Source organism: Mustela nivalis, assembly GCF_964662115.1.
Source record: "Mustela nivalis genome assembly, contig: HAP1_SCAFFOLD_2762, whole genome shotgun sequence".
NCBI classification, from domain to species: Eukaryota; Metazoa; Chordata; class Mammalia; order Carnivora; family Mustelidae; genus Mustela; species Mustela nivalis.
Window position 1 is genome coordinate 12,682 of NW_028133903.1, and position 7,790 is coordinate 20,471.

Consider the following 7,790-nt stretch of genomic DNA (forward strand, 5'->3'; position numbering starts at 1 on the left):
TTTCGGAATGATATGTTGTAATGGTTAATTTTATGTGTCAACGCGACTGAGTCAAGGAACACCCGAGTAGTTGGTAAAACTTGACTAGGTGTGTCTGTGAGGGTGTCTTTGGAAGCAACTTGCATTAGCATCGGTAGACTGAGTAAATATCTCCCTCACCAGTACTGGTAGGCGTCATCCAATCCAGCTACAGCCTGAAAGGAACAAAAAGGTGGAAGAAGAGCGAATTTCCTCTTCTCTTGAACTGAGACAGCCATCTTCTGCCCACAGACGCCGAAGCTCTTAGCTCTCAGGCTTTCAAACTCACAGCAGGACTTCACACCATTGGCCCACTGCTTCTCTGTCCTGCAGACTCAGACTGAAGTACACCACCTGCTTTCTGGATTCTCCTGCTTGCAGATGGCAAATTGTGGGAACTTTTGGCCTTCAAAATGGTGTAAGCCAATAACAAATCTCCTCTCATCTGTATCTATCTACCTACCTCCCTGCCTACCTATCTATCCTATTGGCTCTTTTTATCTGAAGAATCTTGAATAGTACACGTGTACTGATACTTCTGTGCATGATTATTGTACTTTTTCAGTTATATTCTTTATCTTTTGCTTACTGATTTGTGCAAGCACTGTATTAAAGAAATCAGACCAATTTTCTGTCATATATATATTTCATGTGCCTTTCCTCTTCTTTTCACTATGTTTATATTACTTTGCTCTGTAGATTCTTCAAATGTATTTACATAATTAAATTCAATAATCTTTTTTTCTCTGTGCTTTTTTTTTTTTTAAAGATTTTATTTATCTATTTGACAGAGAGAGATCACAAGCAGGCAGAGAGGCAGGCAGAGAGAGAGGAGGAAGCAGGCTCACTGTCGAGCAGAGAGCCCCATGCGGGGCTCGATCCCAGGACCCTGAGATCATGACCCGAGCCGAAGGCAGCGGCCCTAACCCACTGAGCCACCTAGGCGCCCCTTTCTCTGTGCTTTTGAATTGTCTACTATACTCTAATGGACAGGCTTCACTCTATTTATGGGTGTGTTTATGTGTGTGTGTGTGTGTGTGTGTGTGTGTGTGTATAACTTTCAGAGTTTCTTCTTGCTTCTTTTATAACTCCATTTTCACACGGCAATCCGTGACTTACCTGTCATTTAGTGTAGGTAGGTAGTCACCTTTAATTTTATTTTCTAGCATACATTTTCAATTATTGTATTGTCAGAATATAAATTATATATGGTGATGTTAGTTACCTCTCATTTCTCTACCTTCTCAAAAATATCCTGGATATTTTTCTTGTCTAGTTTTCCACATGCATAGTAGAAATAGCTAATCTAATTACAAAGTGAGAATTCCATTCATGTTGTTAATTATTTTTTCTCTTATTCTAATTTATATAGACTTAAATTTTGTAATAGTTCCATTGAAGAAACTGGAATTCTTTTTCATTATCTCAAGTCCTATTTGAGTTGCATAATAGTTTCAAATTCATCTTCACATAGATCTTGTTTGAATATAGGAGGAATAGTTATTTTTATATAAGAATTCTGTACATAGGAACTTTACTGAATTATAATGATGTGGTCTTAAATACAAAGACAAATAATGATCAGACACAAAATAAATCTTTCAAAATGGAAGAGTAGAACAAAATAAGCATAAAAGAAACGATAGCACTGGAGCTAACACAGATAATTCCAGGAAAAGTTCACATAAAAACAATACTAATCAGAAGCCTTAGAGAGATTAGAAAAAATATTTCATAAATAAAACAAAAACAGAATGCCAGGGAAAAGGGGAAAATAAGTAAAAGAAGAGTTCTTGGACTTTAAAATAACTTCTCAGTTAAGCAGTTCAAGAACAGCATTGAAAGATGATTTCAAGGAAGTCTCCCACTTTTATGTTAACCTAGTAACATTCTTTATTTTGGAAGGAAGGGGTTTTGTTGGTGTTACATCTTTATATCTGGCATTTTGTTTTCTAATCCTAGTTTACCTACCAAAATAGGCAAAGCAACTTTTCGGTATTATTGTATGCCAAATAGGTTCTGCTTTGTTTTGATTTACTATATGAAATCTCCTTAGTTCTGACTTTGGCTTCACACTGCATACTTTTCCCTCATACCCTTGTTCAAGTATATAATGTATTGTAGTACAAAGTATCTATTTATATCTCTCTTTCACTATTAAGCTGGGAATTCGTAGAGAATAAAGACTACCTGCTTAGACTCTTTCACACACCTTCTGAAGAGAGCACCCCACACGTAGTGGGACACTAAGGATTGACGTTGAATAAAAATTCAGTTTCACAAATGTTACCTTACCCTGTAGCAGGCACAACACTATAAATTATATAGAATCCCAGGTAAGACCCAGTCCATGATACCTTTTTTTTTTTTTTTTTTTTGAGAGAGAGAGAGAGAGAGAGAGAGAGAGAAAGTGATAGAGCAAACACAGGCAGGGGGAAGGGGAGAGGAAGGAGAAGCAGACTCCCCACTAAGCAGGGAACCCAGTGCAGGGCTTGTTCCCAGGACCCTGGGATCATAACCCAAGCAGAAGGCAGACACTCAACCAACTGAGCCACCGAGGTGTCCCCATGATACTTTCAAAGTAACTGAAAGTGGAGAAGATGAAAAAGAAAATTAACAAGCTACAAACTCAAACTGGGTTTCTTCTTCTGAACCACAGCACTGTTGATATTTTGGGCCAAATAATTTCTTATTGTAGGGAAATGCACTGTGTATTTTAAAATGCTGAGCGTTGTTTCTGGCCTCCACCCACCACAAGATTCCCCACAATTGAGAGAGCCAAAAATGTCACCAGGCATTGCCAAATGTTCCCTGGTGGGGAAAAACGTGCCTGACTGAGAACCACCAAGTTAATGTAAGACATGTTCAGTAAAGTAATATAAGCAAAGTACTTTGGGTATTCAAAATAAGGAGAGACATGTCTAGTTGGAAAATCAGGAATGTTTTCATGAATAAATTGTTTAAGATGAAACATTATTAGTACTATGTCCAAGGCATGCTTGAAATTTTGGCTAAAATATCCATCCCTTGAGCTCTGGACAAGTTTGATTTGTTAACTTGAGCATGAATGTTAGCAAAGGGTATTTATAAAGCTAAAGGGAAATTATGCTATGAATATTTTCTGATATATAAATATCAAAGAAATAATGTTATTCTTTGGCTGATCATGTGTGTATGTGTGTTTAAAACAAGCTCTGGCTAATTTTACTAAAGAAAAATTTTACATGATTTACTTTTCACCAGTCTGTTCTGGAAGCTTCTAATGTTCTCAGAATCGCCTTGATCAATAGCCAATATCATACTCTGTAGTATTTCCCACACACTGTGTCCAATTCAATATTATTGACACCATGGTGGTAGACACTAGCTTTGGCCAACGTGACATGGTATTCTATTTCAGATTTCTTCAAGGCTGGGCAGTTGTTGGCAAAGATGACCAGTTTGACTTAGCCATCTCTGATCATTTTCAGAGTCTGCTTGTACCTTACCACATACTTTCCACTTTTCATGATGATATGGAACCTAGAGTTAATCGATTCCAGGGAATTTTTTGTCTTCTTTGCAGCCACCATCTTCCTGCCTTGGGTGCAGGATTGCCCCAACCAAGAGCAGCTGTCAAAATGGTTGAGAGAAAGGAAGGAAAGAAGCTGTTTCTTTGTATATTTTCCAAGTAAATCTTTAGATTTGCAGTTTTTTTGCTCTCATCTTTAAAATGCAATTTGGTAATATTGTATATTTTCTTGATAAAATTCCTGTTTCATTGTATAATGTCAATCTTAATTTCTAGTGGGTTTTTTTTGCTTTACTGTCCATTTTGTTATTACAGTAAAGTAAGCATTTCTTTAGTTAGACATTGTTTGATATTTTTTCCCACCTTCATGATTTCATCATTACTTATTTTTTATTATGTAAGGCTTTTCTTTTGTAAATAGTATATTTTGATGTTGTTCTTCCTTTAATCTATTCTTAGAGTCTTTTATTTCTTTTTAAAGATTTTATTTACTTATTTGTCAGAGAGAGAGAGAGTGAGCGAGCACAGGCAGACAGAGTAGCTGGCAGAGGCAGAGGGAGAAGCAGGCTCCCTGACTAGCAAGGAGCCTGATGTGGGACTCGATCCCAGGATGCTGGGATCATGACCTGAGCCAACAACAGCCACTTAACTGACTAAGCCACCCAGACATCCCTCTGAGAGTCTTTCTTTTTTTTTCTTTTTAAGATTTTATTTATTTACTTGCCAGACAGTGATCACAAGTAGGTAGAGAGGCAGGCAGAGAGAGAGAGAGAAAGGAAAGCAGGATCCATGCTGAGCAGAGAGCCCGATGCAGGGCTTCATCTCGGGATCCTGGGATAATGAACCTGAGCCAAAGGCAGAGGCTTTAACCCACTGAGCCAGCCAGGCGCCCCTTAGAGTCTTTTAATAGGCTATATTAGAGCATTTATATTTAACTATCTTAAAATATTTAAATAGTGATAACTTCAGACTTATTTCACCATCTGAATTTTATAGAGAGAGAAACTATAGTGGTAACAGAATGGACTTCAGTCCCAGACTCTCTGAGTTCTAGCTATGTGACTTTAAGCAAATTATTTAGATCATTTGCATTGCCAGTGTCATAATCTATAAAATGACATACTTATGATGCTTGTTGCCTGACACCATTGCAAGAATTAAATGTGAAAACACATCTAATACACTTACAATGCTGCTTAATTTTACTTTATGCAGTCAATGACTTTATTTGTATATGTAATTTTATACTTTCCATACTATGCTTTCTTTACATTTTTCCTTTCCTATTCTTCCATTGGATTAATCTTAGATAGTATGTCTTATTCTTGTCCCTACCAATTTCAGTTTTACAGGGCCATTTATATTCTTCTGTGCTTACTTTTTTTTTTAAATTTTATTTATTTATTTGACAGAGAGAGAGAGAGAGATCACAAGTAGGCAGAGAGACAGGCAGAGAGAGAGGGGAATCGGGCTCCCTGCTGAGCAGAAAGCCCGATGCAGGACTTGATCCCAGAACCCCAAGATCATGACCCGAGCGGAAGGCAGAGGCTCAACCCACTGAGCCACCCAGGTGCTCTTCTGTGGTTACGTTTAACTTCTAAAATTTACTTAAAGTTTGATCAATAGCTTTGATTTCCACACAATCAATACAAAGATTATAAGATTATTTAGTCACATATTTTCCAATATTTTCTTGCATCCCACTTCTTCCAGGACTTAAAATCTTTCTTCCTGAGGGAGGAGCCTGTCAGGGAAAAATTCTCTCAGTTTTTGTTTATCTGAAATTCTCTTCATATGACCCTCATTCTTGAGAGATTAGCTGGACAGAGAATTATAGGTTGACAGTTACTCTCCACATTGTAAAGATATTGCATAATCTTGATCCCTATTGTTTTTATTGAGCTATCTATAGTTAGTCTAATTACAGTTCTTTTTTATGTAATGTCTTCTCAATTTTTGTTGTATTTTACATATTCTCTTTGATTTAATATTCTGAAGTTTTAATAAAACATGTCTAAATGTGGATTATTTATTCTTTATGGAGCTTATGCTTCTTGAAAATGAAGACATTTAATTCTGAAAATTCTCAACTATGTTGTGTTCAAACTACGTTGTTACTTTCCATATTGTCTCCTGTCAAACTCCTCTCAAATGTGTATTGGGCATTCATTCAGTCTATTCCCTCTGTCTCTGAACTTCTCTTCCATGTTTCTGTCTCACTGTTTCTGGACAGGGCTGCATTCCACTGGATTTTGCTGGAGTGTGCTGCGTTCCAGATGATTTTCTCCAATTTATCTCTCAATTCTCTGGTTCACTCTTTAGTTCTTAATAATTTTCCCCAAACTCTTTTATTATGATATTTCGATAGATCTCCTGTGAGATTTTCTTGTGATCCGATGATGGAATGTCTCTTTAGAATGTTTTCATGTTTGCTGTATTAAGTAGTCACAGATTTGGAATCAATTTTTATCTTAATTATTGAAACATGAGTTTCTCTATCTTGTAGTTATTGGTAACTTAGACTCTAATATTCAAAGACTTGAGCTCAGGTTTCTAAGTTTTCCTTTTTCTTTTTTTCCATCCAGAATCTAGCCAGGGAGAAGCTTCATTGCTGTTCAATTGCTTCACATGTCAGTGTATAGTTTTCATTCTACTTTAACTTTTCACCGAGGTTTCAATTCTCTTAGGGCTCCAGCTATACATATCAATCTTTTTTTCAACGTCTTACATGAATGAACTAATGTTTGGTCATTAAAATCCAAGCACTAGGTACACTGAGTCTGATACTCAATGCTTTTATCTATTGTGCCCTATGGTTTCCAGAGATTCAGCCCATGAACTTACCACTTTTCATTTTTACCACCTGGGGATTTTTATTCCATTTTGTTAGTTCAGTCACATATTTCATTTATTGTTGTTTTAAATCCAGCATCTCTAGTTGTTCATAGCGGGAGGAATTTTATACTACTTTCACCCACCATTTTACCAGAATTGGATGGGCTACCACTGTCTATCAATTCTAAAAATTTGTATATGGAATGCTCACCATGGACAAGCTATCATAGGAAAGTACAATAATATTTTCAAAGAGCTTTTTTTTTTTTTAGGATTGTATTTATTTATTTGACAGACAGAGATCACAAGTAGGCAAAGAGGCAGGCAGAGAGAGAGGAAGAAAAGAAAAGCAGGCTCCCTGCTGAGCAGAAAGTCCGATGTGGGGCCGGATCCCAGGACCCTGGAATCATGACCTGAGCTGAAGGCAGGGACCTAACCCACTGAGCCACCCAGGCACCCTTCAAAGAGCTTTTCATTCAAACTTCTGTTGATGGAAATGGCAACAGGATTCCTCCATTTTCAAGTGATAGGAAAGCAGAGGGTTACTTAGTTTATTAAAAACATTCAGCTAACCTTACGGCAGAAACCCAGACATTTCTTCTGGCTTCACTTCTAGGACTTTCCGATTTCAAAGAGCAAAGATGAACATCTAGGTCATAATAATAAGACAAATCAAATATTGTGGTTCTAGAGATGTTACTAAGAAAAGAATTATGAGTAAAACATAAAGATGGTGAAATTATATTAAAGCTAGAGTTATTGACAGGTTCTTTGAAAACTCTAGAATAAAAGGAAAGTAAGTTTTTCATAGCCATTGAAATTCTGAGGTTCTCAATAATAATAATTTTTGATATTTATCATGCTGCATTCATATGTACCACCCAAACATGAAATTTCCAATACAATATGCATGAATTCATTGATAAAATACCTTAAAGCAGAATATATTTCAGTATTCATTGCTAAATGGTTTTGCCAAAGAAATTGATCAGTTAACACTTCATGTCAAGTGCTAGGTATTATCATGTAATTTTAAATTCCAGTCTAAAACTCTACCAATATTTTTAAAATGGGATAAAAAAAATACAACGTTTATATTTCTAAAAGGCATTTGCTTCCTCTCTGTCCTTTCCTTCCTAAAATGAAGTGAAACTTAAGGCTTGAAATCCTAAATTATTTTCGTCATAGCTTTTTATCGATATGCCAGTTACAAGTAATATCTGAATACAAATTGTAATGAACAAATGGGTATGTTGTCAGGAAGCAGAAATAAAGTAACTGCATGAAGGAGCAAATGTAATTTAAAAATTACTCCTTATTCATTTACTGAGGAGTAAAAAGCTTATTAAAATCAAAAATTATAGTCACCATGGTTTAAGTCTTAAATCCATAAATTTCAGATGTGTTTTATGGCTTAGCTATTCTT

At 36.1% G+C, this 7,790-nt stretch overlaps 1 pseudogene across 1 annotated transcript; it reads right to left on the bottom strand.

The window, feature by feature from the left end:
- Positions 1-3,247: 3,247 nt before the first annotated feature.
- LOC309858552 (large ribosomal subunit protein eL30 pseudogene) lies at positions 3,248-3,590 on the bottom strand (annotated as a pseudogene). Its single transcript has one exon. The product of its transcript is annotated as a large ribosomal subunit protein eL30 pseudogene (transcript).
- Positions 3,591-7,790: the final 4,200 nt, after the last annotated feature.